General features: G+C 51.1%; 1 long non-coding RNA gene across 1 annotated transcript; it reads right to left on the minus strand.

Annotated features, from left to right (window-relative positions):
• Positions 1-1630: 1630 nt before the first annotated feature.
• Positions 1631-3644, minus strand: LOC144329651 (uncharacterized). Its single transcript, XR_013395260.1, has 2 exons — positions 3156-3644; positions 1631-2827 (listed from the first exon to the last, which is right to left on the minus strand). It is a non-coding gene; the product is annotated as an uncharacterized LOC144329651 (long non-coding RNA).
• Positions 3645-22718: the final 19074 nt, after the last annotated feature.

Raw genomic sequence — 22718 nt, forward strand, 5'->3', positions numbered from 1 at the left:
GCTCAGCCTGCCTGGGTTCCAATCCCAGAGAGTGGCTTATCAAAGGGTCATCCTGCTTTGATGAGCCTGCATTGCTGCTCAGAACACAGCAACAGTCCCACGTCAGCTCCTGAGGGGCCCTGAACCAGCCTCAGTATCCAGGGAAGCCATCCCTGCTGCTCTGTTACTTTTTTTTTTTTTTTTTTTTTGAGACAGAGTCTTGCTGTGTTCCCTAGGCTGAAGTGCAGTGGCGCTATCTCAGCTCACTGCAGCCTCCATCTCCTAGGTTCAAGCAATTCTTGTGCCTCAGCCTCCAAGGAATCTGGGATTACAGGCATGCACCATCATGCCCAGCTCATTTTTGTATTCTTAGTAGAGACGGGGTTTCACCATGTTGGCCAGGCTGGTCTCAAACTCCTGACTTCAAGCACTCTGCCTGCTTCAGCCTCCCAAAGTGCTGGGATTATAGGCATGAGCCACCACTCCCCACGGTCTCCACTACTTTTTTTTTAGGTGGAGTCTTGCTGTCACCAGGCTGGAGTGCAGTGGTGCAATCTCGACTCACTGCAACCTCAGTCTCCCTGGTTCAAGTGATTCTCCTGCCTCAGCCTCCCAAGTAGCTGGGGCTACAGGCACATGCCACCATGTCCAGCTAATTTTTGTATTTTTAGTAGAGATGGGGTTTCACCATGTTGGCCAGGCTGGTCTCGAACTTCTGGCCTCAGGTTATCTGCCCGCCTTGGTCTCCCAAAATGCTGGGATTATAGGCATGAGCCACTGTGCCCAGCTCCACCACTTTTTAATAGTCAAAATAATCTGACCAATTGGCCATTTCTCTTATACCATATGTTCATTCATTCAAAAAGCATTTACCAGGCACCTACTATGTGCCAGGCACTGCAATGAATGTAAGACAAAGAAGCAAGCAGAGGTCTGACCACATGTGCCTTGTACATTTTGCAGAAGTTCTCTCTTTGTTAAGAGCAGTGGGTCTTTTTTTTTTTTTTTTTTGAGACAGAGTTTTGCTCCTGTTGCCCAGGCTGGAGTGCAATGGTGCAATCTCGACTCACTGCAACCTCTGCCTCCCGGGTTCAAGCGATTCTTCTGCCTCAGCCTCCCAAGTAGCTGGGATTACAGGCACCCGCCACCATGCCCAGCTAATTTTTGTATTTTTAGTAGAGATAGGGTTTCCCCATGTTAGCCAGGCCTGTCTGGAACTCCTGGCCTCAGGTGATTTGCCCATCTCAGCCTCCCAAAGTGCTGGGATTACAGGCGTGAGCCACCGCGCCCAGGCTTTTTTATTTTTTATTTTTTATTTTTATTTTTATATTTTTTTGAGACAGAGTTGCGCTCTTGTCACCCAGGCTGAAGTGCAATGGCGCAATCTCGGCTCATTGCAATCTCTGCCTCCCAGGTTCAACCGATTCTCCCCTCTCAGCCTCCCAAGTAGCTGGGATTACAGGTGCCCACCACCATGCCCAGCTAATTTTTGTATTTTTAGTAGAGACAGGGTTTCGCCATGTTGGCCAGGTTGGTCTTGAACTCCTGACCTCAGGTGATCCACCCGCCTTGGCCTCCCAAAGTGCTAGGATTACAGGAGTGAGCCACCACGCCTGGCCTGTCAGCCTTTAAAGCATCATGGGAAGGAAGGTTGCATGATCAAGTTTGCATTATTTCCTTGGCTGCAGCATAAAGAACAAAGGGTGTAACTGAACAGGGAGGGAGGGCATGGGGTCCCTCACAGCAATCAGGTGGGACACAGTGGCCACGTGGACCAGTGATAGAGATGGTGATGGAGCTGGAGAAGATGGCGATGGATTGGAGACTAAATTAATAGGGGTTGGTAAGGGACTTAAAATGGAAGGGTGTGGCAGACAGAAGAAAGGATCAAGCATGACTCTTGGGTTTCTGGATCCTATGACCAGGTGGATGGTGTTGCTATTCAGTGAGATGCAGAACCCTGGAAGGGACCAGGGGTGGAGGGGAAAAGGTCATGACTTTGGTTTTAAGCATAATAAATTGGAGCTAGTGTTGACATATTCTTGAGAAGATGTCAAGTAGACAGCACATGAACATGGAGATCCAAAGCAAGTCAAGTCATCTAGGTGAAGGGGATTGTTCAAGGCAAGGCAGTGGATGATATCTGCTGAGGAAAGAGGTCCACACCCTGAGAATCTCCAAAATGCAAGGCCGGTAGAAGAAGGGAAAAGTTGCAAAGGAGCCAAGGAAGCAGTAACGCAAGAGATAGGAAGGAAGTCAGTTAAACGATGTGTGCTTGAGCCAAGAAACACGTATTAAGAAGGACAGTGCAGTGTGACAAGCAAGGTTAAGGAAAATGAGGACCGAAAAGTGTCTACCAGGTGGAGTAACATGCAGGTCACTGGGGCCTTAGCAAGAGCTGTTGTGGAAGGATGCTCAGGCTGACACCATCTTCATCAAAAATTTGCTCCTCCCCTACTCTGCTGGGCACAAGGTATATGGTGGTGCCCGACAGAGCTGCTCACCAGATCCTCTGGCTCCCCACGTTCCAGGTACATGGTGAACTCACACCTTCTAGTCCCCTCTAGCTGGTGGGGCCATGTGACTAGTTCTGGCCCATGAGTTGTGAGCAGAGCAGTTCCCACTTGCAGACCCAGCATTTAACTGCAGGTGTGAGACCCTCTAGGCTCTGTTTTCCTTCTGGTGTGGAGACTGGTGAGGGTCAAGGCGGTGACTGTTCTCTCAGCCTGAGCCTCAGTGACTGTGATGAGCAGAGCCTGCTTGCCTCATGCTTTGGGACTGCCTTGATGTTCTGCTATAGTAGCCCACATCCAGCTCAGTGTTCTTCCTGCAGACATCTCCCTCTTAGCTGCAAAAAAAATAAACAAGTAAATAAGCTTTACCCATTGATTGAGGTTTGACCTCTCACAGCTGAGAAGCGTCCGTGGCACACGAGTGAGCCACAGCTCTCTGGCTGGGAATCCCTGCTTGAGCAGATGGCCTAGGGATATAACAAAAGGAGGAGGCGCACCAGGGAGGAGCAGCTGATAAGAAGAGAAAGGAAGAAGCAGCAAGAAAGATCATTGACAAGCCGAACTGGGAGCTTCCACACTGAAATACACTTTCCCTGGCCAAGGAAAAAACTTCTCTTAGAAGGCAGGGGAGTTTTAAAATGAAGGCTTTGTTATCGGACTGACCTGGGTTCCAATCAGGTCTCTTCCACTTAGTTCCTTTATGTTGGTCAAGGAATGAATGATCTCTCTAATCAGTGGTCCAGGCCCCATCATTTTCCTGCTTAAATTCTTCCCATGACTCTGCAGCTTTCAAAGCAAAGCAAAAGTGGAAAATGCATGACATGCAGGCTGTCGCTCCCAACTCCCAGGCCCGTGGAAGATATCACCCATGGATCACAGCACTTTTTCCTAGATGCAGCCTCAGAATCTTTCTCAACACAGTGCTTCAAGCATTCACCACCAATCCAACACAGTTGACTTTTAAGATACAATGTTTTTGCCATCTTTAGCCTTCTGAATGTCTATAAATGTTGTAATTTAGGTCCCATCTGCTCTCCCCACCTTAACTCCCAGAGGTCTTCCTCGCTTATTTTATCTTCCAGTCACATTGAATGAGCTGTCATTCACCAGTCTCCACACCAGCAGGAAAACAGAGCCTGGAGGGTCTTGAACCTGCAATTAAATGCTGTGTCTGCAAGTGACTTCCATGAGTTCTGCCCTGCTTACAACTCATGGGCCAGAACTAGTCACATGGCCCCACCAGCTAGAGGGGACAGAAGGTGTCATTAAACCAGGTTCTCTTACCCCTCTTTGCCCTTGCTCATGTTGCTCTCTCCATCCCATTCCACTCCCCACCCTGAGCCCAACCTCAGACTCCTGGAGACCCTGCTTAAGTGTCAGCTCAAGGGTTCTCCATGTGCTCATTGCACCCTATGTGTATTTCTGGTGGAGTGCCACACTGGATGGCAGCTTTGCACTGCAGTGACAGTGACTCCCACCAGCCTGAGGTCCCCTGAGGGCAGAAGCATGCCTTTTTGTGTTTAGATGCATCCCTCTACCTCTCCCTAGCACTGCTCCCAGTGGGTCCCAGATAAAGATGAAGAGAGTAAATACAAGATGAAAATGCCAGGGAGAGGGCAAAGATTGCAGGCCCACACTCCTCCTCTGTAAAGTGAGGGTAAGGACCTCTCTGTCAAGATTGGCATAAAAGGGAGATAACATATATAAAACACAGTGCCCAAGGCATGGGAGGCACTTCTTAAATATTTGTGGAGGAAATTAAGGCATGAAGGAAGGATTAAATAATGAAAGATAAAGAGAGAAAGAATAAATTTGAGAAGGAGGAAACTAAAGGCAGAAGGAGAGAAGACAAATTCTGAACAAGCATCTGCCATGTATCATGTACCATTCTAGGCCCCAGGTATACTTAATGGTGAAAAACAACCCCAGATATATTGCTGTACCCAGGAAGCTCACAATCTCAAAGAAAGAAAAACCACCTTCTTAACCCAAGTGTTGGATCTAGGCCCTGCCATTCTTTCCCAAGACTTGAATCTCTTCCCATGACCTTCAGAACCAAGACCAATCTCCTTAGCTTGGCATTGCAAAGTCAGCGTAAGTAGACTATGCTGCAGTAACAAACAGCCCTCTACATGTCAGTGACTTACACAAGTGTATTTGTCATTCAGACAAACCCACTGCAGTTCCAGTGGGGACTCCAGAGTGCTAGCCCCACTGTGTTGACTCAAGATTTTGGGGTGTTTTGTTTCAGTGGCACCTCCATATGTCATATTTCCCATTTCTCTTCTGCTCCAGACAGTGAGGTTGAAACTCCAAGTCTCATTACAGAGCATTTGTTGGGCTATCTCTGAGCCATTGCACAGCCTTGCCCCCTGCAGAGAAGAGGTATGGAATCCACCCAAGTGTCCTGCAATGGATAATTAGATAAAGATACCACGATACCTATATATACACACACACACACACACACACACACACATATACATATACACACACACACATATATACACACACACACACACACACATACACACACAATGGAATTCCATTTAGCCATAAAAAAACAATGGAATCCTGTCATTTGAAGCAACGTGGATGAAAGATACATACCACACCATCTCACTCATGCGGAATCTAAAAAAGTTGATCTCATAGAAATAGAGAGTAGAATGGTGGTTACTAGAGACTGGAGAGGAGAAGGGGAAGGGGCATGGTGAGAAGTTGGTCAATAGGTACCAAGCTACAATCAGATAGGAGGAACAAGTTCTGCTGTTCTATTACACACTAGGGTGACTATGGTTGACAGTATTGTATCATATATTTTAAAATAGCTAGAAGAGAGGATTGTGAATGTTCTCACCACAAAGAAATGAAAATGTATGAGGTTATAGATGTACCAAATACCCTGATTTGATCATTACAGAATGTATACATGTATAAAAACATCACACTGTACCCCATAAATATGTACAATTATATGTCAATCTAAAAATTAAAAATAAATAAATAAATAAAGGCATGGACAATTAACAGGAAGACACAGCCCACTTACTCCCACCTTGCCCAGCTGGAAAGTGTTGAAGGGTCCTGAGATTCTGATGCCATGAGCTCAGCTACACAGGAGGGCATGGGAGAGAGGGGTGGAAGCAAGGTATCCAGCAACTTCCCTTTGGCCTCATCTTCTCCATTGAAAAATGGGTAGCTCTACCTTTGGGAAGGGTCATAGAACTCCAAGCAGCTGGAGTCTTTACCCCTCCCTGCAGATAGTTCCTACCCAGGGGCAGCTATAAGCCTGGCCTGTGAAGTGGAGAGAGGGAAGAAATTCATCTTGAGGTTGGACATTCTCAGCCCATGGCCACCATGTGTCAGCTGACGGGAAGCAAGCCAGGGAGTTCAAATAGAGAAAGAGGAAGAAAGCAAACTGACCCATCTCCCTGGTTTCCCCCACGCCGCTGCAATGCACTAGAGGATGAACCAGCTCATTCTCTTCACTTCTTTTTCTCTTGGTGGTAGCGGTAGGGCCAGGGGGTGAGTAAGCCAGAAGGTTCCCCAATGTGGTCTCGGTTAAGGTCGCTGGATACTTGCTTCTGTCCAATGGGTGATGAGTTCAGTGTCAACTCACACCTACCCCATCCCACCCCTGGAGGCCCTCTCTTGGGTTTTTCTTTCCTCTCCCAAGTTCATGTCAAAACGTGGTCAACCCCCCACACTTCCCTCACCCATGGCCTGGCCCAACCAGCTCCTAACCAGAGCACAGGGCGCAGTCCATAACCACATCTTGCAACATGATTCACTGCGTCTGTGGAGGGACTGATGCAATTGTGGGTGAGGAGTCATTTCTACTGATGGGGAAACCACAGCAACCCGGCCAGGGCTGGGAGGGCAATCCATGGGGACCTACCCTGAGACAGGCCATGACCGAGAACCTCAGGGTCCCCAGAGCAACCCAACCACACTATGACTGAGGCCAGAGAGCAGAGGCCCAGGACATACTGTCCTCCTGCGGAGAGGCTGTAGGCTGGTGGCCAGGAGGAAGGCAGGGGTCTTGGCAAGAGAGGGCCTGTTCAAAGACAGCAACTATTCCAGGAACCCCCAGAGTGATCCATCTTTCTCTCTGAGCAACATGGACGTGTGAGGTTCTTGGAGGAGGCCAGGCAACCGCAAGCAGGAAAATCGCTTTCTCTGGGTGCTGGGTCTGTGCCTGGACCAAAGACTGAAGCCGCCTTGCTGCTCACTGCACTGCATGGGAAGCACACGCAGCTGCCTGGAGAGAATGCGCTCCCACCACCTGAGCAGGTGCCCAGGAGACACACAGAACTGAATCTGAAATTCCAGTGGCCCAGCAGCCTGCATGCTGTGGCCTGGATCAGCTGGGCACACCTGCCTTGGGTGCCTGATCTACTGTTCATTTCCAACGCCCAGCTCAGCATTGGATGTGGGGTGTCCAGCGGACCCTGCGCTTGTCCCTCTGGCTATGTGAGCTCAAGTCAGCAAATTCCCCTCTCTGGACTGCCCCCTCCCTCCTCCGAACCCTGCTGCTCACTTCTGCAGCTTAGCAAGGGATTATATGATGCCCCGTGACAACACTTGCTCTTTCCCTGTGTTTCTCTCTTATTTCTGCATTTTCATCATAAGCCATTCTAGACAGGGGCTGGGTTAGCCTCGAGAAGTTATCCCTGCGCCACCTCTACTCACCGATCTTGACACATCCCTGCAGGGGAGGTATTTTTACCTTATTCCACTGAAGAAGAAACTTAGGCCTGGGAGGTAATAGAGCCTAACAAGGACACTAGTAAGGGGCAGACTTGGAGCTAAGACCCAAATGCTCTTCAAAACCCCTGCCCAGAGTTCTTTCCAAAACCCGGCCACCTAACCCAATCCTCCATGGGGTCTCCTGGTGAAGGGCCAAAGAGATGAGGATCTCTCCAGAAGGTGCCAAGCAAGATGTAAATATGAGAGAGGATAACGTTTGACCTCCCAGATCTGCAGGTCACAGACCTACAGCTCCAAGAACCACATTTTTAAAAATGTGCCACCCCCCCGCCCCCCATCCTCACTGTCCCTCTGGCTCACAGACTGGAGGCTCCCTGGAGCACCATAAAAAACAAAACTCAGCCATCCATGTGCAAGCCTGACCCCTGGTGACCAGAACCTTGAACTGCATGGCCAACCAGGCAGGCCCAAGAAATTAAAGACATCTGGCACTCATTCACTTGCCCAGCAAGCTTCTGACCAGCACAGAGCTTAAGGATTAGGCCACATCTACCTGCCCTTCAGCCCAGGCGACTCTGGAACCACAGGCAATGGGACCTTATTAACCTAGCCCATCACATGGCTAGCACATGAGTCCATCACAAGCATAACTCATGCATCATGAATCCCACAGCCACCTGGGAGGCAGATGAAGTCCTATCCCCCATCTAGAGAGAAACAAGAGCAGTGAAAGCAACGCTCTGAGATGTCACAGAATCAGTGACAGATGCTACACTCAAGCTCAAAGCTAGACTTTTCTGACTCAAAATACCATCCCTTCCAATTTTCCGAACATCCTCATCCTCTGGTCACTAAGGGGCAAGAAAGAGATGAGGGAACATGGTTCCCAGGACACCCCACTTAAAACAAGTGGATTTTTACAAAATAAAATAAATCTACTTAAAATAAATAAACTTATTTAAAATAAAATACATGGAAGACAGCTTTCCTCCTTCTCCCAATCAACAGCCTGGAAGCACAGGATCCTTGACCTGAGAGATACTAGGTCCAGAGGGGATGGACTAGACTAGGGCTGCTAGGTTAGCAAATGACCATCCAGGATGTTCAGCCACATGTGAATTGCAGGTGAGTAATGCCTGCACCACTTGGGATACACTTATGTAAGGTTTACCTTGAAGTTCAAGTTTAACTGAGGATCCTCTATTTTATCAGCCAACCCTGGACCAGATGCAACTGGGGAACGAATGTGAAAGAGGGGCAGCCGGGCCAGAGGGGTGCAGGAAGAGCCTGAAGGCCTACCACGTGGGGAGAGAGGTGGGAGATGAAGCAGGAGACCCACATGGGAAGGTGGGAGTTACTGCAGGCCTTGAGTGGGATGAGTGTTTTCTTGAGGATTATTCTGACAAATGTGTGAGGAATAAGCTGAGTGGGGGAATGGGGACGTGGGGGGTTCAGCTGAATAGAGAGGGATGCCTGGGTGCCTATGGGATGGTGGTTTGTGTGTAGTTGCCTGGCGAAGGTGGAGGGAAGGAATGGATTCCGGATCCATCCCGAAGGTGGAGCTGGCCAGAGGGCTGCCTTCCTCTGCAGCTCCCTTTGAATTTCTGGCCTTGGTCCTTCCCAGTTCTGCCCCTCAAACACCCGCTGGGTTTCCAGCCCCAGTTCTGACTTCCCCTCTCTTTCTTCTCCCTTGTGTCCTCCTCACCCCATTGCACTCTGACTGAGTTAACAAAGGGAAGGAGAAAGAAAGTCGCTTTGTTCTTTCTTTCCCCAGCTCAAGGCCTCCATGCCCCTCAGAGGATCCAGCCACATGGCCCAAGTCCCACTTTCCTGGGAGAAGCTCTCTCCACTTCTCCCCAGAACCCAGTGCCAGAGCAGGAAGGGGGTCCTGCCTGCTGTCCCCGGAAGCAGGAGGCTGAGGCCCTCAAGGGGCTATGGCTCACCCCCTTCTGCCTAGGGAGGACTAAGATACCAGCGCCCCCAGATGCTCAGCACTTACCAACCCCACTGCTGGGAAGTGCTCCCTGCTATCCAACCCGTTTCTGCTGCACTTTAGACCCATCTCCTCAGGGTTGAACCTCAGAAGGAGATGCAGAATATGCATCCTCCTGCTCTGGGCCAGTGGTTTCAGATTTGTTCCCCAGTTAGGCCACCGTAGGGGTGAGGAGCTGAGGGACAGGTCCCACTCCAACCATCCAAGTTCCACTTATCCATACTTAACAAACCGGGGCCCCTTGTAAAATTATCTTTTTTAAAGGGATCCACTGGTGAAAATATTCACCCGTGTACATGTGAAAACCACAGATAGATTGAGAGATGCTCTGCTCTCTACATAAAGTCTCCTTGAGTTCAGCTTTCCCAGCTCCATGTCATCTGACGCCTCCTCCCTGAGCCTCTATGCCCCCTCCTGTCACCATCCCTGAGGCTTGGGCTCACTGACCCTCTCTCTGAAGATCTCTCTATCAGAATCCCTAACACCACATTAGGCATGGATTATCACCCCATTTTACAGATGAGATCACTGAGGCCCAGAGGTTGCAGAACCTGAACTGGATCCTGGGGGTCTGGCTTTGGATGCTGGCCCCACATGGGCTCCTGCTGCATCCTTAGCCCAAGCTGCCCACCAGGATATGGACCAAGGGCTCAGGAGTCCCAAGGCTGAGGATGGCCTGACCTCTGCTGGAGGAGTCAGCCTCGGAGCTGGGAGCTCCCTGGGGGTCATGCTGTTATCAGTGGGGGCCAGACTCCCCAGCAGGGAGAAGAATGAGGTTTCTGTGGTCTCAGCCCTGGAGACCGATCCCTGGTGTGCCCTCCTTCCTACAGCACCCAGGGACCTGCCTCTGCCCCTCACCTATGACCTGATGGGAGAAAAATGTCCACCGTGCTGGGAGACAGCTTCCGGCTGAGCAGGACACTCCATCAGCTCTGTCGCTCATCCACACACATGCCGAGAGAAGCACAGCCCAGCTCACAGCAATCTAGTGAGGTCCCATGCTGCTGTCCTGTGCCAACCATCAGGGAGCCCAGAGCCATCCAGTTCAGTGCTTCTTGCCCTTCACTGGGCATCAGAATCAAAACCACAGAGGCTCAGAAGCACCCACAGAGGTTCCCTTGACCTAAGGTGAGGCTTGGGCCTCAGAATTGTTTAAAAGTCACCCCCGTGATTCTCCAGGCAGCCAGGGTTGAGAATGACCATCCAACCCAAAGCATCCATGTCACAGAGGAGGAAAGTGAGGCCCAGAGGGAAGACCTGGTGACACATTAAGATAGGGCCCAGGACCACTGGTCTGGATTCAGGAATCTTTGCACCCATAAACCAATGTTCCCACGTATTCACTCAGCCCTGGGTTGAGGGGAGGGGAGAATGGCCACCGTGGACCCAGCATCTGAAGGAAATTCTGGCCTTCCCTCCTGTCCTCAAGCCAAGTCCTCCCTCTCAGATACTGCTCCATGAGTCACACAGTGAGAAGGTGATTCTGTGTAGACAACCACAGCTGTTTCTCTGCCTCAGTTCACAGTTGTAAGTACCTACTTCATGCAGAAACTCTTGCTAAACGCTTTGCTAGCATTATCTCATCTAGAAGATCTGCTGTTTCCGGCCAGAACTGCTCCACTTTCACCAAGAGAAAAACACGAGCTGGCTTCACCCGACTTAGTAGCCATGCCCTGCTTCACACAATCCAAAAGGTCTCTCTTGGACATTCTGACAGCCAAGAGGAGCTGCACTTCCTGCTCAAGGCAGGCAGCAACCGGTCTGACTCCAAGTCCCACCATCTGCCTGGGCAGAGCTCAGGAAGGCACAGAGTCGGCCATCAGGACCCCTGAGTTCCAGTCCCAGCTGTGCCATTGAGCAGCTACAGGGTCTTCAGCAGGTCATTTCCTTCCCTGGGCCTCAGTTTCACCATTCCATAAATGGGAACGTTGAACTCAATCAGGGATATTGAAATGTGTTTTGTGGGGCAACACTTTCTTGGCATAGAACTGCAAGCGGAACACACAGACCCCCATGGGCATGGTAGAGGAGCGGCCAGGATTCCAGAGTTGGGCACTTGGACCCTCCCAGCCCCTTGCTCTCTGAAGACGCTCCCTAGAACTCTCCAGAGCCTCCCAGTTTGGTCTATAAAGTCTCCTTTGATTCCGTCATGTCCTCCTGGTGTATGACCGGAGGCAGGGGTTCAGAGGAGGGCAGTGGGGAACACATAGGGGTTCTGGTAAGGTAAGAGACAACTTAGAAAAAAAAAAAAAGAGTATCTGCTATAGGGCAGGATACAGAGTTCCTGTTTTCCAAAACAACCAGGAGAGGAAATTCCATGCTCATTTGGCGTGACTCTAATGATGGCAGAGGCAGGATGGGAAGGAGGTGACAAGGTCCCCAGAGCACCCAGGTAAGGGCAGGGGGCCCCTGGGGGACCCCTGGGAGGAGGTGGGACCTGCCAGCATCCTCGGTTCACACCTGGAAGAGGTCCCCGATCTGTAATATGTAGGACGGGGCTCCCATCGTGGATCCCCAGGAATACCCTGGTCTGTTTCCTACTCTGTGAGAGGGGCATACCAGGGCTGCTGGAAGGCTATGGAAATCATGCAGAGGCTCAGAGCAGGGCCTAGCCTGTCTCCAGCAGTTATGACTTCTTGGCTGTGGTTTTCCGTGTTGTTATTTTGCTCCCTTGTGGTTTGTAGGCTCCTTTGATTGGGTGGGGGCAGGGCAAAGTCATCTACTTCTTAGAGCTGGTGGAAACCTCATTTTAGAGATAAAGAAAGAAAGTGAGGCTCAGAGAAAGGAAGGTCCTTGCCCAAGTTCACAAGCTGGGGCTCAAGAAGCCCAAGTCAGAACCAAGCTGGGGCTTGTGAACCCCAAGTGAGAACCAAGCTGGGGCTCGGGCCCCAAACTCCAGACTCCAGGAGACCCTCCCCACAGGCCAAGCACATGGCCGCTGGCTTCCTCCCTGCTGCTCAGCCCAGTGCCTGCCTGCGTGGATGCGTCCTCCCACACACCCTCCACCCACCCGGCCAGTGGCGAAATCACTGACCCCCAGGGCAGTCTTGGGTTCCTGGGTCCCGATTCAGCCTCCCCCTGAGAGCACACCCCCCTGGCCTCACCGTGCCAGAGCCTGCCATTGCTCTAACTGCCCCCTGGGGAAGTGGGGCAGCCTGGTCTTTGTCCACATGAGTCAGGTTTCCAGAGCAGAAACCTCAGGCAGAGCCACATCGCACAGCCCAAGCCCTGCCACCACTCCCCACAAACCACTTCCTGCCCCGTTCCTGGCACCACCAGCCTGAGGCTCGCGGCAGCTGCACGGCCCTAGTCTCTGCTGCTCCACTGGCCCCAGCCCACTAGCACCCCACCCACCCACAGGCAGGGGTGGGGCAGGACTCTGTCCAGGTGGACAGGCCACAGGCTGGGTCACCCAGGCAGCGGAAACCCCCAGCAGGAAAACCAGGCCTGGCTGTTCATCAGTCCTGTCGCTGTCTATAATTTGGTTGTCCGCAGGTCCTCCATGTCTGTCCACAGCAGGGCAAGGAATGAAGATGCTGGGCTGGCAGCTCCCACCCTCCACCCAGGGCTGGGGCCCAGCTGTGTCTGTCTTTCCAAAGGAAGTTTCAAGGAGAACGGAAAGAGCACTGGATATAGAGTTAGATAGATCTGGGTTTCAACTCCAGCTGTATCATTGCCTTACTGTGATCCTGATCAAGTGATTTCAGTTTCTTCACCTGTAAAATGGGGAACATAACATCACCCCTTCCAGATGTGTTGGGAGGAGTGACTTAGCTAAGACACAAGCCTACACTGTATCTGGCACATAGCTGATGCTCAATAAATGAGTGTCCTTCCTCTGCAGCACGATGACAGGGGTTCTGGTGAAGCAGTGACAGGCAGCAAAGTGTTGGGAAGAGCCCTGCAGTGGGAGTCAAGAGGCTTTGGATTCAATCCTGGCACTGCCTCCAACTTGCTGTGTGTTGTTAAGCCAGTTGGAGCACCTCACTTGTCTTTAGTTTTCAAGCATAAGTCTGGGATATGGGAGCAGATGGTTTCCAAGGTCTCCCTCAGCAGTGACACTCTAGGCTTGGTGCTGACAGGATAGTGACACGGCTCAGGGTGATGGGAACAGTGAGAGGGATGTGGTCATGACCATTACCAGGTGCACGGTGCAGCTCATCGGTGACAGTGAAGATAAAAAGGCCAGTGGTGGCCTGGGCTGGGGCCCAAGCTTGCTCAGGCAGGGTCCAGGAGGCAGCTCCAAGGACACTATGCTGAACAGTGAGAGTGGCCTGCGCTCAGGACAGGTGGGCACCCTCTGCCAGCCAGCCTCACCCACCATGCTCAGGAACCAGGCCTTGTTCCCACCCAACAGGTGGGCACCAAGAGTGCCCCGGAAGACTGAGGCCCTCCTCTGCCTTCAGGGAGTTTCTGCTGGGGAAAGACAGACTTCACAATGCATGCTCATTCATTATTAACCATCATAACCAGACATCAGAACACTGATTTACTGCTTGAGGTCGTGCCCTATGTTAAGCCCTTAATGAGCATCATCTCATTTAATCCTCCTGACAACCCGGGATGAGGTCATCACTATCATTCTTTCTACTCCACAGTGGGAGGAAAATGAAACGCAGAGAGGTTACGCTCCCTCGCCCCACTGTAAGCAGCAGAACGAGGATTCCACAGAGGCTCAGGGGGAGCCTTGGGGCCTCCAGAGGAAAGGATCTTTCTGCGAGTGGATTGAGATGTCCCAGAGGTGGGGACATGCAAGTCAGGTGATGACAATCCTGGTTCTCATTTATCGAGCCCTTGCTAATGTCATGCACGTCTAGGTCTTCAGGGGAGATTCTCATTTAGTCCTCACTTCCACCCCTGTGGCAGATATTATTATTCCTGTTTTACTGAGGCACAGAGAGGTCAAGCCCTACCCTGTGCAGGGGAAAAGGGGGCCAAGCAGAGGGAATGGCTTGGAAGGTACCATGCTCAGGAAGTGGCAGGAGGTTGGTGTGGCTGGAGGCTTAGGTGCTGGGAATAGAGGTTAGAAAGGCAGGCAGATGGGGCCAGGTCATGATTCCCGCACCTGCCCCCACAACACCGCCTGGGAGGAAGGGACCCAGGACCTAGCCTCGCTCAAGAACTTGGCATTCAAACTTAGGGGCCTCCCCCTCCCGCCCAGTTCCCAAGGAGGCGGCCTGTTAGTCACCTTGTGACTGATACATTCAGACTCAGAGTAAGCAGACAGATCATAGGGGCCCCTAATCCCCTCACACCCAGAAAGCTGGGGAGAGGCTAGAGAGACAGGCCTGGAATCCATGGCCTCCGGGGGAGATAGGGAAACCTCATTCCACCCTCCTTCCCCAAACCAGTGGAGCGAAATGCCAGCGTGATTCATTTTTTGAAGACAGAATAAACAAGTCCAGAGAAGAGATTAGGTCTTTGTTTCCCCCAACTCAAGACAGTTGGAAAAGCAGAGTTAGAAATGCTGCAACCCAGGGTTGGCAAACAGAAAATTAGTGGCAGATTAATTTCATTGTCTCGCTGGGGAATGGAATCCTGTACGATAAGTATAGGATTAAAGGGAGATTAATTTCTCATCTCACCAGGTTGGAGGGAGTCGCCTGCAGGGAGTTCACTGGAGTTCTCTGCCTCTGGAGAGCAGGGAGACCAGTTTCAATGGAGGAGAAGCAAGAATCCCCAGGGGATCATGACGGGGCTGAAGGGATTGCTGGGTCCAGGCCCCTCCTGTCTGCCCTGATAGCTGGAAGGGAAGCTCTGAGCTTTCAGCAACCCAGGGTACTACATCACAGCCCCTCTACATAGCTTTGCCTTCATGCGAAGGTATGCTCAGACCCATTCCTTCCTACTCACAAGCCCTTGTGTGCCCATTCTGCCCTTCCTTGTAACAATCTTTAACTAGTGTTTGCTAAGTGCCAATGCTTCCCTTGGAATCATTCGGTTAACTCTTGCAACAAAACGGAGAGGAATGACCATTATTATTCCCACTTTACAGAGGAGAAAACTGGCACACAGAAAAAGATAAGTAGTACAGCAGGTAAGTGGCAGAGCCAGGATTTGAGCCCAGGCCATCTGGAAACCAAATCTGTGCTCTTCACTTCAAGTTTATGCCTCTCCAAATACAGGGTTTGCTTAAAATGGAGCATGCTTGTACTACGTACGTGGTGTTTCTCTGGACTATTGTAGTGGCCCTTCTTGGAATGGTCCCCACCCTGCCCATAGGCTCTGCCCAAACTGGAAGCTTCTTGGGGAGAGCTTTGAAAGTGGTCACTGGACCTAATGTGGTAGACCCAGCTGCAGCTTCTACAGGTGGAGAGTAAGCCAGGATGGGCCACGCCAAACCTGCTCCTGTAGAGGGATCTGCCCACCCAAGCAGTCCAGTGCTGGCCAGGAACGGGTGTGCCACTGCCCTTGCTGTGGGGAAGGCAGGGTGGAACAGCCCAGGCTCAGCCAAACCTCAAATGGCAAGCTGCTCCAATTGCCTCCCAGACCATGGTTAGGATGGATCCAGAGAAGGCCAGCATAAGAAAAACAAAAAACTATACCTTGCCAGCCAACTGAAGCCAGACCACAGTGTGGCAAAGATAGGAAGGGTTTGATAGGACTCCCAGCTGGGTGCAAGGACGTATGTCTGGTTTCAAGAAGAACCAATGTCTAGTTCTCACCCAGAGGGGGCAAATAGCCTTCAACTTACATGTCAATGCCAATCAGTTGGTAGTGGCTGCTGAGAATGATGCCAAAGTCACATCCTGGCTCGGCAAGGACACATTCTATCATTGATTAGCAATGTCTCCTTCCTCGGTTGCATCAAAGTGGTGGCACGACTGCAGCTTATTAGCCACCCCGTTAGCTCCATGGTATGACACTTCAGACCCTCCCCAACAGCACCACAGCTTCATCTCCCCCTCTTCTCCATCCCTCTCACCTCTATAGCCCTTTAAGCTCCAGCCACATCCAGCTGTTCACTGTTTTCTGATAATAGCCCTAAAGGCAATATGGACATGTTTTGGAGTGGCCTTTGTTCCTGTTGCCTTCAAAGCCTTTCCACCCTTACCTGCCTGGTGAACTCATTTCATCCTTCAAAACGCTGTCTTGGCATCACTGCCCTCAACCCCTACCTTGACAGAGCTCATCACTTTCTCTTCTGTACATTACGATCAACAGAGTCAACATTGCTGAGTGGTTCCCAGGCCCGGCCTAGCACCAAGTTCATTACACGCATCATCCTTATAACCCTGCATTACCTTCTAAATTGATGCCCATTTTACAGATAAGGATATGACACTAAATGGTGTTGAGAACGTGCTCCAGGTCCTCTAGCTGGGCCATGATGGGACCAAGATCTGAACCTGGCCTGTCTAGTTCCAGAACCCAGATTTTAATCATTGTGCTGTGATGTGGCAGCTGTCTTCTCTCACTCTATTGGCCCAAGCTATAATTTATTATGTACATATCTATCTTCCTTTATACATAGTTGTTTCCTAGATGGAAAAGGCCTTTTCTTTATCCCATAGCCTCAGCAGCTAGCCCAGAGCCCTGCACACTGTGGGCACTCAAAAAATGCTGGCTGAACTGGATTTGACTGAGTGCAGAGAGCTTTCTTGTCCTGTCCCCTGCCTCACATGCCAACCCAGTCCTCCTCCCAGGAGTCCCCTCAGCCCTGCCTGTCGAATCTGGGTAGTGAAAGTTTACAGGTGCCTAATGGGGCAGAGTGTTTGTGGATTATCTCAGGATGGGCGAGGGCAGGAAACTTCTGTGTGGGTAATTTATCTACCTAGAAAGATTACAAACTCACAGCAGAAGAAGACAAAATATACATCTTCCCTTTTCTTTTTCTTTATTTTATTTTCTTCCTTGCTCTTGCTGCTTATTTATTGAGTGCTTCCATTGTGTGAGGCACGGGCTGAGTCCTAGGGGAGCGTGCCTCCCCGCTAAAGTAGCTTGACACCAAGTGCACTCTGTGGACAATCCACTGGTTTAAAACGGAGTCCTTGACTTGCCACCAACCCTCCAGATTCCAATTCTGCAGGGCCAGGCTGAAGCCCTGCCCTGTCTGGCTTTAACAAGCCATTTCTGATGTGAAGCCATCAACGGTGGCTGAGCCATAGAAATCCCCACGCTGGCATCGAAGCCGTCAGCAACATGGCAGTTCGGTGATTCACTGAAGGTCTGACTGTATGGGGAAGGGGGCTTTGGGCATCCTGGCCCCCTTGCTGCCCACAGGGAACTAGGGCCTCCTATCTCCAACTGGCTCGCTTGAAACGTCCCTTGCCCCAGGAAGCAATCTCTGATTTATCAGGCCAGGTTCTATGCACCTTTCTTTGTCCATTCACAGGCCCACTGCAATGGCCTGATCGTTTGCCTCATGCCTGCGCTGGACGGTGAGCTCCTGCAGAGTTCTGATTCACTAATGCGTGGTGTCTGGCCCAGGATGCTTGTTTGTCCAAATACATAAAACATTCTAACCTGCCCAATACAGCCTGGCTTGAAAACACAGGAGCCACCCATCCATCTGGGTTCCAGAGGGCAGTCAGGGTGGGGGTGGAACCAGAGAAGAGGAGGGATTCAGTGGTGCCGGCACCAGCTCCCCAGGGGGAGTGGACAGGGAAGCCTGGCAGAGCTCCAGGCAGATCAGGTGAACATGCACAGCGACATGCTGTGGTCTGAAATGCAGCCCCAAATTCTGCCCCAGAGAACCCTGAACAGCCAAGGCCAAAAGGGACCTCAGGGAAGTCAGCCCCTATGGTGTTCTTTTTCCCATGAGCGCCACGTGGTAGCTGCCTTTGTCTGCCTGCGGTTTGTTGAACTGTCACTTGGCTTTTCCATGCTCGTTATGGAGAGATGACACTAACTGGCAATTCCATTAGCAAGCACAACCAGGACAGCAACATGCCCAGGACTCCGTGGAGCAGCGGAAATAATGCAGGAAAACCAGATAGATCTTGATTCTCCTCCACAGTTTGGCTCCTAGCTGTGTGACTTTGGGTCATAATGTGTCTTCTCTAGGCCTCTATTTCCCCACTTGTAAGATGGAAATAATCTTTGGCTCAAAGTTGGGGTGAAAAATAGATGATAAAGCAATTCTAGAGGGCCTGGGAATTCTTCCCCACCCTGCTATGACCGTGTCCCACCTCTTGCTTGAGGACTTTCCCAACACTGATTATCCATCTGCCTGAATGTCCTCTCCTAGTGGGGTCTTCCACTGGTTTTTGGTCCAGTCTTCCATGATGTGGGCAACCTGTTGTTGCAAAGCTCTGGTTAGAGCAGAGGTTATCTCTGCACACCCCTTAGATAATGCATCACTTCTTCCAAGGCGGAAACACGTCTTTCCTAAGGGGAGGAGAGCACAGGGCATGATCCCAAGAGGTCCTGAGCTCCATACACCTGCACTGGGCTCAGTGACACCTCTGCAACTTGGTCACATTCTTAGTGACATCTCTTATTCAAACAGCCCTCAGCAGAAGGATATCTTCGTTTTAGTATTTGTAGGGGAAGCGGAAGCCCCCGGAGACTTTGAGCCAGGGAGTCCCCAGAATCATTAGCGCCCCGGGGTGTGGAGGCCCCTTCCATTGCTGACATGCACACATCTGATAAAGTGGTATGGGCTCTTTCCGGGCACAGCAGAGGCCTCATGGTGGCCAAGGAAGACCCTGTCCCTGCCCCAAGAACGGCAGACAGGCCCCTTCCCTTCCACAGAGCTGCGGTGGGCACAGAAGATCATTACAGCAAATCAAGAGGCTGAGAATTCAGGGGAGAGTCCTCTGGATGGGAATCATAGAGAGGGGATAATGATGTGTGTGTCATGAGAGCCTCCTGCATGCCAGGCCCTGGGCTCAAGCTGTTTGCAGACATTATTTTCTGGCTGACCCTCACGCTGATCCTTACAGGGAGGAGCTGCCACTCGCTCCATTTTGCAAATGAGGACACCGAGCTGTACAGAATGTAAGTTACATGGGCCCACCACAAGTTAGCGAACACTCACGATCCAAAGCCCCCAGGCCTGATTCCAGAGCCCTAATGCTTTCATCTCCCAAAGTGCAAATTCAGGGAGCTGGTTCTTATGGGCTGGAATCTTGTTTCTCAGCTCCTCCCTAGACAAGCTCCATTCCACCCACCCTCAAATAGGTTCCCATCCCTATCCAAGGGAGGAAATTGAAATCCCCAAGCCAGGAGGCCAGGAACCAGCATGTTCCAAACCTGGCCCTGTCACCCAGAGGCCATCAGCGCCTGCTGCTCCTGCAGGAGCCACACAGCACTGTGCTCACAGACCAAGCCTTAGTGCCACTGGGACCCAGGCCTGTGTCCCAGCTCCACCAGCCCCCAGCTCTGTAACTGAAGAAAAACAACTTCAACTCTCTGAATGTCAGCTTCCCACCTGTGATATTTGGACAAGATTCTTTATTTTAGACTCATATAAACTAAATAAGATAAAGAATACACGAAGAATCTGGCATGTAGCTTGTGCTCGGCTAATGCTAGTTCCTCACGTGATTTCCCTGTAAGGCAACACCCCCCAGACACAGCGAATCATTCCATCAGCTGCTTCTGATTTTTTTTGGCACCCCTCTCCCTCACCAAGAAAGGAGATAACTAAATATTTCTGAATAGGAGGCAGGAAATAACCAGGTAGGCCCCAGCTGCCTTTGCACGTTACTTTACATTTTTATGAAATGAGGAAATTCCCTCTCTCACCTCCAAGTTCCTGGGCTTAATGAACCCAGCCCAGGAGGAAAACATTCGCTGCTACTCTTTGGTTGGTGTGTGGGTGGGAAAAGCAGATATCCCCTGGTCCCACCACCCCCAGGCCCACCGGAGCAAAAGATGAGTCCTCTGTCTTCACTGACGCCAGGCGGGGAGGTGGGCATATCTTGAATTATCCTACAGTAGAGCTCACACCGAAATGCACTTCCAGGCTTTAGGAATATCCAGGATATGAAAAGCCAAATGTGCAGAGGAATTCTATCAGGAAAGGGGCAGACGCCATCCCCATTTCAAGGGAAAGGACATGGACATGCGTATAAAGACTTGGAGAGTCCCCAGACGTCGGAGGCACCAGCAGCCTCCTCTGACTGGCCCTGCGACCGTTCATCAGGCCAAATGTCTTGACAATGTGCATCAGAAAGCCTGAATCTGCCTGGGCACAGTGGCTCAGCCCCTGTAATCCCAGCACTTTGGGAGGCTGAGGTGGGAGGATCACTTGAGCCTAGGAGTTCGAGACCAGCCTGGGCAACACAGCGAGACACCCTCTCTAATGAAATTTAAAAAAAAAAAAAAAAAAAAAAAAAAAAAAACAAAGAAAAAGAAGCCTGAATCTGCTCATGTAGATGTGACTTCCACAATCAGACAAACAGCCCTTTATAGAAACTTGTAAGAAACAGTTCCTTGTGGGGGTGGTGGAGTGGGTAGGAGGGTTGCAGTGTGTGGGGGCAACAGGCAAATAGAGGCACCCATCGTCTCCTGCTGAGAGGATGCCCAGGCACCCACACACCTGCTCTCCATGCCTAGAACCCACCCCCTCACCTGGACTGGCCAGTCAGAGTGGTCATGCTCCCACAGACTCCTCAGGCCTGGTGATGGTGTCACCCAAACCTGGCTCTGGAGCCAGACTGGTTTCAGATCCCAGCTCTGCCACGAGCTGTGTGACCTCAAGCAGGTCACTTAATCTCTCTGAGCCTTAGTTTCCTCTTCAGTAAAATAGGGACAATAAAACCACCTGACGCATTGTCAACATGGATTAAATAATAATGAATGTGCCTAAGGTATTGTTTGAGATCAATATCTGGAATCTATTATTGTGGTTAACACTTCTGATCAAGGGGAAGGGGTTGGGCTGCCCCTCTACTTCCTCTCCCAGTGCCCACAGTTGCTACCCTCCAAGGGCTTCTTCCTCTTTCATGGCTACCCTGTCTTCAATGTCCATTTCACCTCAATGCCACCTGCATCTTAGGTCATCTCTTGGCCTCAATTCACCTGCGGAAAGCCCATGAAATGTTCCAGCACAAGCCTCCTGGCTGCAGAGAAGGCTCAGATCTCTGTGCAGAAACCAAGATGACCTTGTATGAGAAGTCATGATGAACACCAGAAAGGACCTGGGTAGTCCGGGAAAAGGAGGCCCCAGACTGGGAGTTAGGGCCCGTGGACGCCAGCCCCAAGTCTGAGCCACTTCACTGCTCTGGGTCCAGCTCTTCTTTGAATAAAACAGGAAGGTTGGACCAGAGCTGTAGATTTTAAATTGTGCTACTTGGTGACACCTCCACACCCACGGGCCCAGGAAGGCAAGGCTGAGACGGCATAACTCTCTCTAGTCTGTTTGATGTGATATTGGGGCCCCATGGGTGTTCTCGCTTGAGACAAAATCAGCTCTTGCAAAATCACCACTCCGCCAACTGCCCTGGACATCTGCCTAGACCCTGGGCCGAGTCAGGAGGAGGTGGTCAGTTCAGTTGCTGAATGAATGACGGGAAGAGCGGGCCACTGATTGGGAAGAGCAAGTCCTGATGGAAGTGCATGGAAAAAGGAAAAAGAAGAAAAACTGGTAAGCAAGAAAGAGGGTGTCTAGAAAAGGAAAATGGAGGGGGCTTCCAGGGTCCCCATGCACCAGCGCCCACACCAGCCTCACAAGGGGCTGGCCAACCTGGACGCCAAGAGGGGGTGCTGTCTCTCTCCCGGCAGCTCCACCATCTTCTGCCCCGAATGTCTGATGGCCCCGCAGGAAGGACGGTGCTTCCCAGATCTGGAGCAGTGGAGACAGAGCCGGTAATGAGACCCCCTGGGTCCCCTCCTACAGTAGCCATGCTGCATTTGGCCACCAGCTGGGCCCTCCTTTCCAGCTGCCACCCCCTCCGTCCATACCATGCTTGTTAGTTTCAGCCGAAACCCACAGTGTAAGAGACACAGGCCTCACTGACGGCTAATAGCCAGGGCTGGGGTGCCTGGCCAGGTTCCCGCAGCAAGCTGGTCAGACCCCCATCCCACCCGTGCCCACACCAGTCCCTCCACCTACTGCCTCTTCTACTTAGCATTTTGTTCTGGGCAGAAGAACCTTCTAGAGAGGTCTCAATGCTCAATAATGACAGGCACTGGCACCTGCCATCTCTAGCATCTGAGAGATACGTAGGCCCATTTAACAGATGAGGAAAATAAGGTCCAGAGAACAACTTGTCCAGGTCCACACAGCTACTTGGGTAGAAGCAGCACTTGAACCCTGGTTTTCTGATTCCAAAGCCAGCGCCCTTGCCAACAATAACAGCCACTGCATATCAGCCCTACCCATGTCAGTCTTTTTGACATTCATTTGCATATTTACATCACAAGGTGAAAAAGAAACTAGTCAAAAGTAATAGGCGAGAAAACTTGAGACACTGATTCTCACAGTGTCACATGGAAGGAGAGAAGGGGCCTTTTATTTGTCACCACTTTCAGAGTGGGCCTTTACATCCTCAGTATTCAAATGGAGAAACTGAGGCCCAAGGAGGTTAAAGAACTGAAGTCACCCCATGTTTCATGCAGCGAGACCATCA

The sequence above is a fragment of the Macaca mulatta genome, chromosome 7 (assembly GCF_049350105.2).
Source record: "Macaca mulatta isolate MMU2019108-1 chromosome 7, T2T-MMU8v2.0, whole genome shotgun sequence".
In the NCBI taxonomy this organism is placed as follows: domain Eukaryota; kingdom Metazoa; phylum Chordata; class Mammalia; order Primates; family Cercopithecidae; genus Macaca; species Macaca mulatta.